The sequence below is a fragment of the Lingula anatina genome, unplaced genomic scaffold (genome assembly GCF_051362555.1).
Source record: "Lingula anatina isolate TDL-2025a unplaced genomic scaffold, LinAna3.0 unanchor82, whole genome shotgun sequence".
NCBI lineage: Eukaryota > Metazoa > Brachiopoda > Lingulata > Lingulida > Lingulidae > Lingula > Lingula anatina.
Genome location: NW_028257603.1, coordinates 1,210,539 through 1,225,999, shown reverse-complemented (window position 1 = coordinate 1,225,999; position 15,461 = coordinate 1,210,539). Strand labels below are relative to the sequence as shown.

The 15,461-nt window shown below is 36.0% G+C and overlaps 2 long non-coding RNA genes across 2 annotated transcripts; one reads left to right on the top strand and one right to left on the bottom strand.

Moving 5' to 3' along the window:
* Nucleotides 1-4,771: 4,771 nt before the first annotated feature.
* Nucleotides 4,772-6,313, top strand: LOC147759156 (uncharacterized). Its single transcript, XR_015331583.1, has 3 exons — nucleotides 4,772-4,906; nucleotides 5,858-5,987; nucleotides 6,189-6,313. It is a non-coding gene; the product is annotated as an uncharacterized LOC147759156 (long non-coding RNA).
* Nucleotides 6,314-11,915: 5,602 nt separating this feature from the next.
* Nucleotides 11,916-12,917, bottom strand: LOC112042134 (uncharacterized). The gene is made up of 2 exons (XR_015331646.1): nucleotides 12,790-12,917; nucleotides 11,916-12,520 (listed from the first exon to the last, which is right to left on the bottom strand). It is a non-coding gene; the product is annotated as an uncharacterized LOC112042134 (long non-coding RNA).
* Nucleotides 12,918-15,461: the final 2,544 nt, after the last annotated feature.

Sequence of the window (15,461 nt, the reverse complement as noted above, 5' to 3'; positions counted from 1 at the left end):
CAGTAACTTCACTGGTTCACAAGCTTTTGGATTGAAAAATTTCAAAGAGTTTTGATGCATTAATCATAAGTCAACACTGAAATTTTCAAGTGTGGACAGTTTTGATATTATCATCAAATCAAAAACACATTGGCAGGTGTCAAAACTATCAGACCCCGGTACCTGCTATAAGTCACATAGGCCGGCATGTAATATTCATAGTTTAGATTTCAAGTTTTTCGGTGTTCCAGGAAGGTCATAAAATGTGTCATTAATTTTTAGCATTCTTAAAAAACATTATTTTATGAAAATGTCAATATAGTTCAAGCTGTTAAAGTTACTGACTTTGAATTTAGTGTCGTTTTATAGCCACTCGATACTTTTTGACAAACGTTGTGATCGATCGTGCTCTCTTCAAAAAATAAACTTGTTTGCCAAAGTTGTTAGGCCGAGTTTGTTTGGTTTGTTTGGACCCAAATGTCAACGTTAACTCAGCTCAGTGATGAAGGCTGGAACAGAAACAGGCCGATTCTTTTATTTGTGTTTTTCATGGCAGCTGTGGGGATTCCCTTTTTTTCGTGATATTAACTACACGGGTATATAAATTGCCAAAGTGAAAGTGAAATGAGACGGCTACAGTCGCAAGTAAAATAGACTGTTCTCTTTAGTTCCCAGCTGACCAATTAAAAATTACAAAGGAGAGCTATAATTATTAGGCTAAATGTGGGTCTTCACAACAAGGACGCGTTGGTCTCCAAAGAGCCGGGGGACCTGGAGGAGTTTAAGGCTTCGTTCACATGCAATGTCTATTTTCTAAAAATCTATTTTCTATTCGCGGTATCTTATGATCACGGTCTGTGCCCTGAATATCCCGTGGCGTAATTACTGGCAGCGCGAGCCAGTTACTTATACAAAGCTGTAATTAATTCTCGGCTGTGCTCGGAGGAGATTCTGATACCTTGACGCATGCAGTAATTCCCCTCTCGATATTAGTAGTTTGAAGGGCTGGATCATACTTCTAAACTGCACCAAATGGCACCGTTTGCCCTCCAAAACACCGAACCCCACACCATGGGTGCAAGGGTCGGCTTCGCACCTGGTGCCTGCCAGAAAACAGGACCTCCCCTTTAAATATAGGTGAATAATAGGTTGGTTCAGACCTATTCAAATCAATCAAAAATTTCTGTGTAAACCCCATTGACTATATCTCAGACCATTGTTTACTGGAATGCATTCTTGAAATGAAAACAACACAAGGTAAAAAAACACAACAACATGAAACTACAAATATTAAAAGCAAATTTATATGGGATAAAGACTCCAAAGTAGCCTTTGAAAAGGTTTTCATAAGTGCAGGAATAATACAAAAAATTATAGATTACGAATGCACCTCCTTTGCTAATAACGAATCAGGAGTAAATGATGCAGTGAATGAGTTCACAAACATAATGGAATCAGCAGCAAACCGGGCACTCAAAAGAAGGCGTTCACATGTTAACAAAAAATCCAAACACAAAATGAAACAACCGTGGTTCGACCAGGACTGTAACATACTAAGAAAAGAAAGTATAGGACTAGGAAAAAAGCTGAGAAGAGACCCATTTAATATGGCACTGAAAACTAGTTATCATCGAGCAACAAAAGAATACAAAAAACTAGTAAAATATAAAAAGAAGCAAATGAAAAACAATATTTTGAACAACCTATTACACATGGAAAATAAAAACCCTAAAGAATTTTGGGAAATCATAGGGCAACTGAAGGGGCAAATGAAAAGTGACTCATAGGAATACATTGAGTCCAATACTTGGTACAACTACTTTAAAAAATTAGGTGAGAGTCAGAACTCTCAAAATGATCAGAACTTACACGGAAGTCTAGCCAACCTAGAAAAACACTTAGACCATGAACAATTCAAAAAGTTGGACTACCCCATAACCATCAAGGAAATTAAATCAGCTATCAGAGCTCTGAAAATCAGAAAATCATGCGGAGAAGATACAATCTCTAATGAAATGCTAAAAACGTCTGCCGCATTCATAGCTAAATCACTGGCTAAACTATTCAATCTAATCCTAGGTAGTGGTAAATTCCCCTCTCTTTGGAATAAAGGTATGATAAAGCCACTGCTGAAGTCTGGAGATCCCTCGAACCCACAAAACTACCGAGGAATTTGTATAAGCAGCTGTTTAGGAAAACTTTTCACTTCAATTCTAAATACCAGGCTTCTCTCCTACATCGAAGAATGTGAATCTCTTTCTGAAGAACAAGCAGGGTTCCGCCCTACATATAGAACCTCAGACAATATGTTCATTCTAAACAGCCTTATCAACCAATTTATCAATAAGAATAATAAGTTATACGCATGTTTTATAGATCTTAAAAAAGCTTTTGATAGCGTGTGGATTGAAGGTCTATTCCTCAAAGTATTAAAACAAAAAATAGGAGGAAACTTTTATAGAACAATAAAACACATGTATCAAATTACAGAGCTGTGTATCAAAATTGGCCAAAGACGCACTAACTACTTTAAGACAGATATAGGAATAAGGCAAGGTGACAGCTTGAGTCCAATGCTTTTTAATATTTACATAGATGATATGAAAAATATATTCAATAGCACATGTGATCCCGTAAAAGTTAATGCCAACACTACAATCAGTCACCTTTTATATGCTGATGACCTCGTTATTCTATCTAAATCTGCAAAGGGCCTACAAAAAAGTCTTGACAATCTGGGGGACTACTGCAAAAAATGGAAGCTCACAGTCAATATCAACAAAACGAAAGTAATGATATTTAGTAAGTCAGGCAAAAAACCAAACATGAATTTCACAATAGACCATCAAACAATAGAAATAACACATGAATATAATTATTTAGGGATAAAATTCAAATCGAATGGATCATTCAAAAGCGCACTTGATGATCTGAAAGGTAAAGCCATGAAGGCGGTTTTTGCAGTTAAGCAGGCTTTACAGTCCACCACCCACAATATGACCCAGACATATTTAAAACTCTTCGATATCCTTATAAAACCCATACTGATGTACGGATGCGAAATCTGGGGACCATCAATCGCATCTAAAAGCATAAAATCTCTTAAATACATGAATACTTTGCCATTCGAAGTAGTACAAAATAACTATTGCAAATACATTTTAGGTGTGAGGCGCAATGCCAGTAATATAGCAGCTAAAGCAGAACTAGGTAGATTCCCAATTACACATGACATAATGGGTCATGCTACATCCTACTGGCAAAGATTTTCTGAAATGCCAAAGCAGCGCTTGGCAAAAACAATGTATGAATATGAAACAAAACATGATACACAGGTAAAAAATTGGTCAAGCGAAATCAAATATATTACTCAAAATCTAATGAAAACACAGACTAATACCCCCCTAAAAAAAGCACTGGAAAGTCATTATACCCTTTTGCTTCTCAAAGAAATAGAGCGAGAAAACAGCATGCTACGTACATATCGATTATTTAAAACAAATTATGAAAGGGAAGCGTACACAACAGCACCTATACCAAAACATGAAATGCAAAATTTGGCAAAATTTAGAACAGGGGCACATGACTTAGAAATCCAAAGAGGCAGATACCGAAAACCAAAATCAATACCCCCTGAAGAAAGGATCTGCAAGTTATGCTCAGATGAAGTGGAAAACGAAATACACTTTCTTTTAAAATGCCCCTTACTCACCAAACACAGGGAGATCCTAAAACCAGATCCTACACAAACCCCAGAGGGTCAGTTCAAATGCATAATGCAGTCAAACGATTTACATGTTATAAAGAATGTGGCCCACTATATCACAATGTGTAATAAGGAAAGAAAAAATATTCTCAACCAACCACCACCTAGTCAACCAAAGTAACGAGCGCATACTGCAATTGTAAAATCTAATCACAGTTATTGTATAAACAATATTGTAATTTACTATTGTAATTTTAGTTATATGATTATATTATATATACTGTTAGGTCATAGTCTTTGTAAAAAATGTACTTGAACCGCAATAAATAATAATAATAATATGCCCCTGCTATATACCTACTTTCTATTCACATGTCACATGTCTGTTTATTCATTTGCTTTTATTAGACCGTCCTTGTGGCTTATCAGAGATTAGAGGATTTGAAGCAAATGCGTCACATGCAAATGATCACGTTGCAGTCGTCTGCAACCTCATAGGCCTATAGGGTATAGGCCTATATATAATTTCCCGAATCCAAGGACATCGTTAGTAACGGGGAGTAAGCGAGACCGTTCTCCGTAGCCTCTAGCTGATCGACAAAAAAATTTGGATCAGAAGCTGTTGCTACAATTACGGAGGACAGGTGAAATATGGAAGTTGTGCGACGCCATAACCAGACAGTGTTAGCTTCCCTTAAGCCGGGAGACAGGGTAAAGTATTGCAGGCCGGGGTACTTCCACTGGGCTGTATATATAGGTGAGTGGAGAGGGGGGTTTATACCTTATAAAAGTCACCAGATTTCTTGTTGCGATACTCGAAAGTCATTTAACGCTAATTTAATGTGCAAATATTGTAGGCGTACATGTAGACTTAAGCTAGAATAAACGTTTATGAACTTAAAACATAACGTCCACAGTAAATGAAGTGAATCAACTGAGCACACACACGTAGGCCTACTGTCAGTAAAAAGATTGATTTAGATCTTTAACAACACAACAAAAAAGAGCGGTTTGAAGTAGAGGTTTTAAATTAAATTAATGACAAAATTTACATTTACATTCAGGTGATGAGCGCGTAATCCACATTTCTGGGGATCCAGGGAAGTGCTGCAGCCCCAGTGGTGTACAATCAACGAAGGCTTTTGTGAAAGTCTCTCCCTTCTGGGATGTGGCGGGGGAGAGTAAGGCGTTAAAAAACAATGACAAAGACCACAAACTCAGGTAAATGTTTATAATTAGCATAACACCAATACCAGTTATGGTTGATAAAATACTAGTAGATGTTATTATGTTGATTAAATATTATTATTTTGCAGAGTTGGTGGTAAGATAGTAGTGTTGTAGAGTTTTAGAATTCGAGGATTTTGAAGAAGGGGTGTATGTTGTAAAGCGAATGACTTACATTTCCACTAATTACAGATAACAATTATAACGGAATTAAAAGAGTAAAAGGATAGGGTGTTATTGAGTGTAAGTTAAGTTTCATCAATATTCAACAAGTGTAGAACAGGCTTTTAGTATCAGAAAAAGATGGAAAAGGTCAAATCAGTAACAGTTTATGTGATTGGTTAATTTCATATCATATCTTAATTTTGATCAACTGTTTATCACATGATGACTGAGTTTTGGATAAGGTCTAAGCATGAGTAATTCAAATAATATTTTAGATATCTTTAATTGAAAACAAGTCTCTTAGATATTACCTAATAAGGAAATGTTGATTGGTGGTTTACAACATGAGAATGGAAAATTCCTTGTAATCACGCAAAAACAATGGAAAGAAAACAAGTCAGTGCATCATCAGTACGGAGAAATTAAGTATAAATATTTGTGAAATTGTATGAAGAGGGAGTCGGTGAATAAACGCTCGAAAGCTCCAGATCGTCGTAGTTATTCTTCACTATAACAGTACCATAAACACACCCATGCCAATACACTAGCTGACTACTGGTTATATAAAATGGTGATATAATAATAGGATTATTCACGGGGTTATTGTTTTTCTTTTCAGTCAATTGCTTACTGTTCATAAGCCACAGTACTTTTTTAAGAAAAAAAATATTTCATTCTTTCTTCAATGCTAACTAAAATGTTTCAGATATATAATATTAAAGTTTTAAAGTGAGTAGATAACGAGGACAATCATATCATACCCGAATTCTCGTGTTTCAGACCTTTTCGGTGTGATGAGATCGTGGAGAGGGCTTGGTCACAGGTGGGAAAAATCGGCTACAATGTCCTCTTGAAAAACTGTGAACATTTTGTATCCTGGTGTAGATATGGAGTGGAGTTCAGTGAACAGGTATGTTTAACATTTTTTCTGTTTTTCTTTCCTTTTTTTTTTAATGAGCTTCATTTTATGATCAGCTTATGAGTTATTATCTTTATTTTTTCTGTCACATCTAGAACAGTGTGTAAATGTTCAACATCTTAATTCTTTTCATTTAATCCATTCACTTGTTTAATCAATTATTTTGTTTTATTGATTTATCTTATTTTTCAGGCAGATTATTTTTGGCTAGCGGCTGCTGTTTGTACTGGCGTTGCAGTGGCCGTTGGTGCAGCAGGGCACATATATGATAAACATAAAAACAAGAAGGAGAACAAGACATGATACCAGACAGCAAATATATTTTGATACTTGTGGCAGATGACATCTGTTTCAGGCCTACCCAACTACTCGCCACCGAACGATAATGAATTCACCGGTAAGTCGGACCACACTACATGTACCTGTTTTCAAGGTGTCTCGGTACGCGCTTCGGAGTATCAGTCGCGCCTAGTACGCGATGTGAAAGTGATGATTCTCAGCGGGGTTGGAAAGTACTCTATCTCATCTCAAAATGTGTACCGGGTATGATACTGTGAAATGCGTACTGACACACACCTTGAAAACGGGTAGTGTGTTCCGATCTACCGGTGAATTCGGGATCATTCGGTGCCGAGTCTGGTAGTTGGGTAGTCCTGTGTTTTAGAAAAGATAGGACATTGCTTCAGATATACTGTTCACGTATTTGACTGGTTTTTAGGGACTGTGGTGACGAGAATCCGCGTGATACGCCAAAATCCTTGGCAACGAATGCCCTGACGACCGGGAAGAAAGGCACCGAAAGCCCTATTAACAAGCACAGTTTTTAGTTTTACCACAATAACAGCCGTTTTAGTGGTGAAATGCAGTATAATAGATTTCCGTGTGTTGTTTAGAATGTATTTCTTGCGGAATTTTGAATCTCAAAGGAAGAGTTATTATTGCTTTAAGCAAAGGTGACAATGAGACGCACATTTAGAGCACACTTTAAATTTAAACTGATAAAAACATAACAGTATCATTAACATATCAAATAGCATATTTATAAAAATATCAATAATATATCATTTAACCCTCATCCACAAGGAAATGGAACCCTACGTAAACCCTGAAACCGGGCCTCAGAGGCCCGGTGTACCATGAAAATCTGACTCCCATCAAAAAACATTCAAAAATCTAATTTAATTTGAGTAAATGACTATGATCTTGTAGTATGCATAATGGAGGACACATTGGCACTTTTTGTTAGTTTGCAGGTGAAAATTTTCATGAAAAAATAAAAAAAAAAATTAAAGATTTGTATTTTACCACCCAAGGACTCCCCTATAAAAAGCTATTTATTTGACATTTGATGACCATTTCAACATCTTTTCTTTGAGGATACTTTATGAGGAATATATTGAAAGTACTTGAAAGTTAAATGGTTAAAAAATTGGGTGAAAAAAAAATAATAACACATTAAAAAATAAGAAAAATTAAAGATTTATATTAGAACACCCAATGACCCCCCTATGAAAAAGCTATTTATTTGATATTTGATGATCATTCTGACATCTTTTCTTTGAGGATACTTTATGAGGAATATATTGAAAGTACTTGAAAGTTTGATGGTTAAAAAATTGGGTGAAAAAAATAATAAAAAAAACACATGAAAAATAAGAAAAATTAAAGATTTGTATTCTAACACCCAATGACTCCCCTATGAAAAGGCTATCTATTTGATATTTGATGATCATTCTGACATCTTTTCTTTAAGGATACTTAATGAAGAATATATTGGAAATATTTGAAAGATTGAATGGTAAAATACTGGGTATGCTATATAAGAAGAATTCAGTAAAAAGGCGATGGGGCCAATTTCTTGAGTTAAAAATGTAGCATTTTGACATGGAAGTGCAAAACCTACAGGTATTAAGATGAATACTTGTTTTAAAAATATTCACCAAAGTTTTCACCACCAAACTTTCAAATAATAACAAAATGTACATCTCTGTGCAAACTATGTAGAAAACAATGGTATGGTGACTGAATATAAAATAGGTCCTTTTCTTTATGGGAATCCAAATCTCATGGGTATAAAAATGAAGATTTTCATGATTTATTTTTCATTCTTTCACTCACTATTTTATCATCAAACTTTTAAATATTTCCAATATATTTTTCATAAAGTATCCTAATAGAAAAGATGTCAGAATGATCATCAAATATCAAATAAATAGCTTTTTCATAGGGGAGTTATTGGGTGATAAAATGCACATTTTTAATTTTCCATTTTTCATGTTTGTTTTTAGTTTTTTCACCCAATAGTTTACCATCAAACTTTCAAATATTTCCAATATAATCTTCATAAAGTAAATTTAAAGGAAAGATGTAGAAATGATCATCCAATATCAAATAAATAGCTTTTTCAAAGGGGAGACAATGGGCGGTTAAGTGCACATTTTAAATTTTCATATTTTTTTCATGAAAAAATTCACCTGCAAACTTAAAAAAAGTGCCAAAGTATCCTCCATTTTACATACTACAATATCACAGTCATATACTCAAATAAAATAAGATTTATGAACATTTGTGGTGGGGGAGTCAAATTTTCATGAGGAGTCAGATTTTCATTATGAAAATCTGACTGGGGGAGTCAGATTTTCATGTTACACCAGTCCCTTGCTCCCTTTACCTCCACCTGGGTGCATGAGTATACACTGTGTATGGAAAATGCAGAAAAGTGTTTTTTTTTTCCTCAAAATGGAAAGTTTCGCAAAGGTAGCGCAGTCTATCAGGTATGTAATAATGATAGATTTAAACTGATATCTGCATATCAGGTGACCAAGGTGACCGATTACTCATAAATAATAATTTCTCCAGGTCTTGAATCTTTCACAGGCAGATTTCATTGACCATACTGATAGTCATAGCACACATGATATTGCTTGTGTAAAACATTTTATAGTAAAGCTATTTGAGGTAACATAGACTTATTTATCCCATGTGGAAGTAAAATTATCAAGGGACCGGGCCTCAGAGGCCCGGTTTCCAGGAAATGGGACTAACTTTTGGAAAAGTTAATTTCTACATATGTTGTAAATTATTTCAAAACTAATTGTTTATCCATTGATGGGGTATAAGTTGCTTGAGGATTACATGAAAGGAACAGGCTCAAAACCTCATGCGAACGAAGAGAGAGCAAAAGATACATGGGTCCGGGCCTGCGAGGCCCCTGAAAGGTGATTGAGGGTTAAAGGTCGTAAACACTGATGTATGGGTCTGATGTTGACTAAAATGTTGTCAAGCCCAACATTGAAGGGGGTGAAAGGGCAACTGCTTTTGACTATAATGCAATACCGGGCAGTGCGATTTTGTGGCAGTAAGAAAGTTATTTTTGGTAAAAATACTCGGACTTGATATCATTATTTCTGCAAGCGTTGAGTTTTTAAATAACATATTCAAGAAATAACGAACAGATCAATGAACCAGCATTATACGTCAATATGCGTTAATTTAAGTTGTTTGCCCGTATATAATGACAGAAGAATAAAGTGAATAAATTGTGTAATATCAGCAGCGATCACAAAATTGTTTGTATATATATATTTACAGGCCCGTAGCCAGCAATTTCAAAAGGGGGGTTCTTTTTCTGAAAAAGTGGACCTTTTTTCCATAAAATCGTTATGTACCTAGGTTAAATTTTACCCAGAGTGGACCTTTTCCCAGCAAAAGGGGCGGTTCTTTCGAACCCCCCGAACCCCCCCCCCCCCCCTGGCTACGGGCCTGATTTAACTCTTAGGAAGAGAACGCATTACATAATGCTATCTAAATTGTGATATACTATCTAAACTGTGATATACTATACTGCAAGTACTATTGTTAGTATAAAAACAATATTGATAACAGCTAACGAAATCTGTTCCTGCGGATAGAAATGTGCAGACGTACATCAGGAAATAGTGGACGATGTACAGTTCAATAGTCCATAGGACCTACACTCCACAGTTCGGTGCTTTTTCTTAAAAGAAGTGTTTTATATTCGTAAAATATGCATTGCTTGTTTAGATAGGCTTTTAACAGTGAGGAATTAATTTGTTTCATTACGTCAGTGAATACATGGTTCGTTACGTCAGTAAGTAATGAGTCAATTACGTCAGTAAGCTACTAGTTTATTACACCAGTTCTTTTGTTAATTATATCTGATCAGATCCTAGGTCTGTGAAGAAAATGACAGGCATAATAATAATAATCATAATAATAATAATAATAATTGATAAGAACGGACATGTTGACTTCAGTGCAATTTTCGTGCAAGCATTCATTTTGTTGTAGCTGATATGGCTTAAACGTCCGACCTTAATCGGTAAAGATTACTTCATTCATTTAAAAACAAAAAATAAGATACATGAAAAATAATAAAAGTTTCATCTGTATGTTTACGATTTCAGTGTAGCCTACTCATGTTATTAATTTTCGTCTATGTTACTCATTTTCTTTGTAGTTATTTATGAATTTAGTCATCGACATACCTGTGTTTTTTATGCAGCCACGCTATCTATACTAGTAAAAAAACTTTTTTTAAGAAGTGATTATAATTTATATGCTTAATATTATAATAACACAATATATTGTTAGGTCAGATGATGCAGTTATAGCAAGTATATATTGTAAAGTCCGAGTATGGCTACTGGACATACTGTATATTGAGGTCTTTGCATAAAGTGTTTAAACAAAAAGAAAAAAAAATGAAATTATTCTGCCTTTCCCAGCTCATCTGGGACTAAGCATACATACGTCAACCAGTGTCAGGCATTCCCAACGTTGGTTAGACTGGGCTTTAGTAGGCCCTATATAAAACGCTAATGAAGGTTGCTATTCACTTATCGGAACTGTCAAATTAACTTCGCGTAACTTTTCGTGCTGGCATCTATTCCGTTATGTCTCCCCCTTTAAAGGAATATTGAAGGAAACAGCACAATGCACAGTCTATAGGATTAATAATAAGTCGGTGAAATAGAAAAGCGAAATTTTCTGGCGTTTCCTTTCTTTTTGAAATATGTTTTAACTTGGAAACCAACATTTCATGAATCGTTTATTTAGCATACCGATATTATGATAATCATAATAAGTTCCTCGCAAAAAGTGAATTGGATAATAGTAATGAATAGTAGCTCAAGAATTCAAAGGAAAACTTTGATCCAGTCAAATAATTAACAAACATTACCGATGACGTCAGAGCTAAAAATAGTCCAGGGAAATTCCAAGATGGCTGACCTACGGTGAAACTGCTTATCAAATTGTGTTTTTTCCAGCAGCTGTGGGATTTTCCACTGCTTTCATGATAATGATGTCAAAGAGCATATAACTTCCCAAAGCAAAATACGTCGTTAGTAACAGGAAGTAGGCGAGACCGTTCTCCGTAGCCTCTAGCTTATCTACAGAAAGTTTTTGATCAGAAGCTACTCACTGCAATTACCGAGGATAGGTAAAATATAGCAGATGTACGACGCCATAACCAGACAGTATTAACTTCACTTGAGCCGGAGACATGATGGAGTTTCACAGGCCGATGTAATCTCACTGGGCCATTTATATAGGTGAGTGTGTGTGTGTGTGTGTGTGGGAGGGGGGGGGGGGGTAAACACCTTATCAATGTCACCGACTCACCAGGCTTCTTGTTGCGATGTCGAAAGTCATTTAACGCTACTATGCAAAAATTGTAGGCGTTCATGTAGACTGAAGCTAAAATAAACGTTTATGAACTTAAAACATAACGTCCACAGTAAATGTAGTGAATAAACTGAGCACACACGTGCGTGCTGTCAGTAAAATGATAAAAAGTTAGATATTCATTGAATGATTTAACCATAACCATTATTTGACAAATCTAATGTTGTGGGCGGATCGAAGACAAGAAAAAAATCGAAGACAAGAACAATATAAAATAAAAAATAAATTCAATACAATGAAAAAATACAAAATTCGATTAGAATAAAACAATACGAATTGAAAAACTGCTGCTGGTGGGACAGCTAGCTGTCGCCGAAGGTAGCAAGGTACACCGCTGAGACGAAGGCCGGTGAGAAAACCCCTGCCGGGAGATCGCTGTCGCCGTGGGCTGCCGGGTACACCGCTGAGACGAGGGCTGGTGAAAGAACCCCTGCCGGAAAATCGCTGTCGCCGTTGGCTGCCGGGTACACTGCTGAGACGAAGGCTGGTGAGTAAAACCCCTGCTGGAAAATCGCTGTCGCCGTGGGCTGCCGGGTACACCGCTGAGACGAAGGCCGGTGAGAGAACCCCTGCCGGAAGTTCGCTGTCGCCGTCGACAAAAAGAGGGAGGGGGTGCACTTTCGCTCACATCTTAGGGGGATATATGCTCTGTACCATATCAATAAACTGCTGTCCCTTTTCAGCTATCAAAAACGGACATCTCGGCACCCACCGCGCATGTTCTAACCATGCTACATTTGTCAGAGAACCACCTTCGTCCTCCCAATTACGAAGTTGTCCACCGCAATAAAAACATGTGACGTAGTCACAAAAACCTGAGTAACGACAAATAGTGGTAATAAGATTCATATAAATCAGCTTTTAAAAACGTAATTTAGTATTTTAGTGAAGTTAACGCTGCAGCAATTTAAACAAAACATGAGTTGGCATTATTGTCTGATAGACTTACGAAAAATAGTTTGATATAATACAACAAAATCGGGCATTTTTCAGTAACAGTTGCAACAGCATACATAATAGATACATTTCAGTATACTAATTTTTCTTAAATCTGAAATAGCAGTTTCTGTAACTGGTATCTCACCTGTATAAAAGAAGCCAGCCGCCTGTAACTTGTCAGGTAATTCAGGCAGAAAGAGCGGCCATGTCCCAAAAGTTGCCCGCCGATTACAGATATCAGTGAACTGTGGATAGGCTGGACCAGCAAACAAAGCATCTAAATGACAAAATTGCACGTTGCACAGATCATCATATTTCGATTATAACTGCAAAGCTTAGTTCTTCGGATTGATATATAATACTCAAAATTTAAAACAACGTCTCATATATATATATATATATATATATATATATATATATATACCTGGTCTGATCACAGCACACCCACGCTTATCTTCGATATTAATTGGAATGTTGTGATTATTTTTGTCTCTCACAAATGGGCAGGAAGGGTTCTGTTGCGCATGCCACTCGAATGGGCGTCTGAAACCTAGAATAGTCGCTAGATTTCAGACAGTAAAATTATACAAAATTATTTATATCAAATAGATACATGTGTATTACCATTATCAATATTATTTTTGACATGGAATTGGACCACATCCACGTTTTAATTCAAAGGTTCTTCTGACCTTTTAATCCAAAGAGTTGCACATGTGGCAAACTGACGTATACTTCTAAAAATGTGTTTTTCAGAAAAAGAATGGATGATTTCAGGAGGTCATATTTGCTTATATAATCTAAATGATGTGTAGATAAACAGCAATAAAATAAGTAGTGCCTGCATGGATGAGAAATTAACATGTTTTAGCAGACTAGGGTGTACTGCAAGTGTAACAGCGAAAGGGATTTTTCATTTCCATCATTGAACTTTTTGACATGTAATGATTTGAATGAAAAACAAAATTGATACAATGGGTTTATATTATAAACAATGCTCACCAACTGCAAAATCTTCAACCCGCATGGTGCAACCACCAAATGGGCACTGAAGCAGGTGGCGTTGGCCTGTATTACAAAACCCGGCACTTGCTAGCTCTCGTGGATCCACATCGATGTGTGTACGCCATTGTACAAACGTATTTAGACCGTTTTCCTCGTGTATCATTGCTGTGATTCCATGATAGGCAGCTATAGTGAGGTTTTGTGACATGTTGGCTTTATTCCCATAAAAACCAATTAGCACGCCGTGTTCTTTAAGATGACAAAGTTGGCACGCTGAAAAGCATCAAAAATTTTTGATACAAATTTTACACACATATTTGTGCTACATGTAGCAGTGCTAGTATGTTTCTACATAATGCTTCATAAAGATACTTCAACATGAATGGCTACAATGTACCACATCCAATAAGGTCGCCCAAAGAGCAATATTTTTGGATGTCCTAATGTAGTGAGATGTGCGTTTTCCCTTTTTTGTCTTTATCATTTAATTAACTAAATTATTAAGTTATGTGAAAATAAGCATAATAGATTTCTCACGATAATGTTACAAAAAAAAAGATATAATAATTATACAATTAGTCATATTATAGTGTATATGTCGTATTATATATCATTTATTGATGATTATGGTAATGGTATCGTATTGGAATTAGGCAATGGAAAGGCTACAAATCCAAATGTTGATGGATACAGTCAATATTCTTTTTTTAAAATATAAAGCATATTTTTAGAAATGCAAACAAGAACAAGGCGAATAAGGGACAACCTGAATAACAACAGGAACTCTTTAAGTGACAGAAAGTTCACAAATATGTCTAGGTTTTGTCCATCTATCACTATATTGTGGAATTAGACAAGCAGTATTTTGAAAAAAATAAACCGTTTGGTTATTACATATTTTTAAGGTAAGTTAAAATTAATCATCACTTATACCACATTCTCTCCAAATTATATTGCATATTGATAGAGCTTGACATTGACAATGGTGTTGTGCATGAGCAGGGACAAACGTAAGACTAAATTCATGTATCAAAGGACTGTGTAAAAACTAAGAGTGATCGGGGAGTGAAAATGCCCAATGGGAGGGGGGGGTGTCAAATATGTAGGACAGTCATTTTGACACATGTATACACTCGGCATTAACACTCGGCATCAATCTACAGTACTAGGCTAATCATCACTATTTTTATACTGGACATATTGATCCAGTCGTGGATTTTTGTTCTATACACATATGTGTTTTAAAATTTTGAATAGGTCTATACAACTTTGAATTCATTCAATATTATTTTTTTTTTACACTTCCGCATTTGAATACAACTTTGAATTCATACAATTTTATTTTTTTGACACTTCGACATGTATAGAGCACCTCTATATTTGGTTTGGGTGTACAACGGGGCAGTTTGCTAGGAATGATCTACACGCCAAGTCTCTACTCACAGCACGGTGAGTACACTGGCATGGGGGGGGGGGGGGGTTCAGACATGCGCAGAAATCGTAAAATATTACTAATTTTAGCATGGAAAAAGCAGATTTCGTTCCGCCCAACAATAACGTCAAAGCTGTTGGAAAATGAAATGGATAAGGAAATTAGCAAAAGAGAGGGGGTGAATCAGCATAATGTAATAATGCGACCTTGATAGGCTTAGTTAACGAAAGTGTACCTTTATGAAGCTGTAGAACCACGTGACATAGGTAATGAGGCAAAACAAACACTGAGGCAGTTTAGCACATTGCTAGTAAGATCATTTGAAGTATACATGTACACAGACGGTAGCTCGTCGGATGGCAACAAATATTTTGTTGACA